This window comes from Pseudophryne corroboree, chromosome 6 (genome assembly GCF_028390025.1).
Source record: "Pseudophryne corroboree isolate aPseCor3 chromosome 6, aPseCor3.hap2, whole genome shotgun sequence".
Classification (NCBI taxonomy): domain Eukaryota; kingdom Metazoa; phylum Chordata; class Amphibia; order Anura; family Myobatrachidae; genus Pseudophryne; species Pseudophryne corroboree.
The window spans coordinates 175,941,743-175,946,346 of NC_086449.1; positions in this window are offsets into that span (position 1 = coordinate 175,941,743).

Consider the following 4,604-nt stretch of genomic DNA (forward strand, 5'->3'; position numbering starts at 1 on the left):
TACACAGGGAGCTGTGATGGTGGATTCCAGTGGGGACGAATTGATAATCTGTGAGGAGGGGGATGTACACGGTGATGAATCGGAGGATGATGATGAGGTGGACATCTTGCCTCTGTAGAGCCAGTTTGTGCAAGGAGAGATTAATTGCTTCTTTTTTGGTGGGGGTCCAAACCAACCCGTCATTTCAGTCACAGTCGTGTGGCAGACCCTGTCACTGAAATGATGGGTTGGTTAAAGTGTGCATGTCCTGTTTATACAACATAAGGGTGGGTGGGAGGGCCCAAGGACAATTCCATCTTGCACCTCTTTTTTCTTTCATTTTTCTTTGCGTCATGTGCTGTTTGGGGAGTGTTTTTTGGAAGGGCCATCCTGCGTGACACTGCAGTGCCACTCCTAGATGGGCCAGGTGTTTGTGTCGGCCACTAAGGTTGCTTAGCTTACTCACACAGCTACCTCATTGCGCCTCTTTTTTTCTTTGCGTCATGTGCTGTTTGGGGAGTGTTTTTTGGAAGGGCCATCCTGCGTGACACTGCAGTGCCACTCCTAGATGGGCCAGGTGTTTGTGTCGGCCACTAGGGTCGCTGAGCTTAGTCACACAGCTACCTCATTGCGCCTCTTTTTTTCTTTGCGTCATGTGCTGTTTGGGGAGTTTTTTTTGGAAGGGCCATCCGCCACTCCTAGATGGGCCAGGTGTTTGTGTCGGCCACTTGGGTCGCTGAGCTTAGTCATCCAGCGACCTCGGTGCAAATTTTAGGACTAAAAATAATATTGTGAGGTGTGAGGTGTTCAGAATAGACTGAAAATGAGTGGAAATTATGGTTATTGAGGTTAATAATACTTTGGGATCAAAATGACCCCCAAATTCTATGATTTAAGCTGTTTTTTAGGGTTTTTTGAAAAAAACACCCGAATCCAAAACACACCCGAATCCGACAAAAAAAATTCGGTGAGGTTTTGCCAAAACGCGTTCGAACCCAAAACACGGCCACGGAACCGAACCCAAAACCAAAACACAAAACCCGAAAAATTTCCAGTGCACATCTCTAGCGCCAACCAGTGTTCCGTGTCTGCAACTTTCGGTGGCTCTTATCAGTACAAACGTCTTATTTTGATGGCTCTAGAATGACAGGGATTAAGCAGTCTTCTGACACGCTTATTTCAGATGGAAGCAGGAAAAACATAAAGTCAGAGAATGGCACTTTATCAGCTCAGAGACTCTCTAGTTTAAGACCTGGACAGAACTGAATATGATCAGCAAGTTACTCTGTATTTTGGAGTTCCCCCTAGCAGTAACAGGCTCTCTCCACTTGCACCTTTATGCTGTGAAAGTTACTATTTATTTATGTATTAAAAACATTATTCAAATAAAATGCACTTATTTCTACTTCTTGAAAAATTGAGCTCTTTTGTGCACATGTAATAGCAAAAATAAATAGGTAAAATGCATGAAACTAACACACACTTTTTTTTGCTTTTCAGCAATGCAATTGTATGTACTTTTTACTCACTTCTTGTGTGTTGCACTTGTATAAATAAAATAACTATTACAATAGTTTTGCAATGCTCTGAATGGGCTGAGCAGGGAACTAATGAAAATGGGCAATGGTGTGTGTCAAGGTTGCTTGCTGTCATCAATCCTGTTCAAGGTACAGTATCTCTGGACCCTCTGCTGTGTAACAGGTATTTATAGTGGAGACCAAGAAATTAAGATCTCAGCCTTTATGACTATCATTTCCTTATACAGTATGTAGCCAATTTGATTCATTTACTGGTCTGCTACCATTGATGTACAAATTCAAGGAATATGGGAAAACCTTGGATTTTTCAGTAAACATGGGTAAATAATAACACATCTTAGTCATAATGAAATGTGATGAGGATGCATCAGGAGACTGTGCTGATTTGTTTGATACGTGACACATGTATATGTGTGAGTCTGTATACGAAGCACACTGAAACTTTTGCATGATAAAAATCTACAGCTGCTGCATCATAGCACTTCATGTACAGATTCAGACACTCAGTCACACACAGATATACACGTGTCATATGTCATCAGCCAGAAACGCCCAATACATTTTCAATATACAGTATGTCTGAGACTATGCATGTCATCCTCAACTGGCACGGACTTGGGACCCATTCGCAGAAGTAAGGAAAACCCTGAACACTTGTGACAATGACATTACAGTATCAGTATCTGGCTCATAAGTTGGAGAAGTTGCCCATAACAACCTCGAAGCTTCTTCTCCTTCTTCTCCTTCTTCTCCTTCTCCTTCTCCTCTTCCTCCTAATCCTCATCCTCCTACTCCTCCTTCTTCTCTATATTATAGGCTTCAGATAGCTTCCTATCCAAGAGAAAGGAAGAGACATATAGTCTTGAGGGGCCATGCACAGGCTATTCAACAGTATTAATGAAAAGATATATACCTAAATAAGAACCAGCCTATTTGAGAGAAAATAATTAAACATGTAGAATACCCTCAATATAATTAAATTGGGCTGGAGGTGCACCAGTAAGCATAATGCAATCTAGAAAAGGGACAAAAGGGAGAACGACCATAGAACGGTCGTCACCCAGAGAAGGCTTACTTTGTGGCGCACTCTTTTTTATTTAAATTCGTAAATATTGTAAGATTAAAATTTAACATTTATTAAGATTATTAAGATAAAGTGGTCAAAAATAGGACACAAACAAAACAGGTCGGTCAAAATTGACTTTTGGTGACACAAAATCATTACATGGCTTGTACGTGGTTAATATTCCTTATATTATACTAATAAAGTCTCCAAATAGATAAATTTAAAACATAGCCACGTACCTGCTAATATGACAAATATACAATCAAAAAATAATAATAATCATTTCATAGTGTAGGTAGCTCATCATTGACCTCATAGTAAGAATAACCCATCCAAAGGCTACTTCTAACATATAATGATGAGAAAAATGTGAAACAAAAAGTGAAATATTAATTAAATAATTTTACGGGTAGCTAAAGGTTCCAAGAGATCTCTCTTAATAAATGATTGGATCTCATTCTGAAAGCATATACCCGGTTAGCGGCAACTGCCTAATCTACTGGCGTACATCCCCTTTAATAAGAGGGAATAGTAGTCCTCCAAGAGGACAGGAATGGTATAAATGCACACTACAGTAATCTATAACAATTGATGTCGCACTTAATGCATCAAAAAATCAATGGATAATCAAATAGCAATCCGTACCTTGATAACTAAACATATGTGTATAATCAGTAGAGATGAGCGCCGGAAATTTTTCGGGTTTTGTGTTTTGGTTTTGGGTTCGGTTCCGCGGCCGTGTTTTGGGTTCGACCGCGTTTTGGCAAAACCTAACCGAATTTTTTTTGTCGGATTCGGGTGTGTTTTGGATTCGGGTGTTTTTTTCAAAAAAACCTAAAAAACAGCTTAAATCATAGAATTTGGGGGTCATTTTGATCCCAAAGTATTATTAACCTCAAAAACCATCATTTCCACTCATTTTCAGTCTATTCTGAATACCTCACACCTCACAATATTATTTTTAGTCCTAAAATATGCACCGAGGTCGCTGGATGACTAAGCTAAGCGACCCTAGTGGCCGACACAAACACCTGGCCCATCTAGGAGTGGCACTGCAGTGTCACGCAGGATGTCCCTTCCAAAAAACCCTCCCCAAACAGCACATGACGCAAAAAAAAAAAAAGAGGCGGAATGAGGTAGCTGTGTGAGTAAGATAAGCGACCCTAGTGGCCGACACAAACACCGGGCCCATCTAGGAGTGTCACTGCAGTGTCACACAGGATGTCCCTTCCAAAAAACCCTCCCCAAACAGCACATGACGCAAAGAAAAAAAGAGGCGCAATGAGGTAGCTGTGTGAGTAAGATAAGCGACCCTAGTGGCCGACACAAACACCGGGCCCATCTAGGAGTGGCACTGCAGTGTCACGCAGGATGTCCCTTCCAAAAAACCCTCCCCAAACAGCACATGACGCAAAGAAAAAAAGAGGCGCAATGAGGTAGCTGTGTGAGTAAGATAAGCGACCCTAGTGGCCGACACAAACACCGGGCCCATCTAGGAGTGGCACTGCAGTGTCACGCAGGATGTCCCTTCCAAAAAACCCTCCCCAAACAGCACATGACGCAAAGAAAAAAAGAGGCGCAATGAGGTAGCTGTGTGAGTAAGATAAGCGACCCTAGTGGCCGACACAAACACCGGGCCCATCTAGGAGTGGCACTGCAGTGTCACGCAGGATGTCCCTTCCAAAAAACCCTCCCCAAACAGCACATGATGCAAAGAAAAAAAGAGGCGCAATGAGGTAGCTGTGTGAGTAAGATAAGCGACCCTAGTGGCCGACACAAACACCGGGCCCATCTAGGAGTGGCACTGCAGTGTCACGCAGGATGTCCCTTCCAAAAAACCCTCCCCAAACAGCACATGACGCAAAGAAAAAAAGAGGCGCAATGAGGTAGCTGTGTGAGTAAAATAAGCGACCCTAGTGGCCGACACAAACACCGGGCCCATCTAGGAGTGTCACTGCAGTGTCACGCAGGATGTCCCTTCCAAAAAACCCTCCCCAAACAGCACATGACGCAAATGAAAA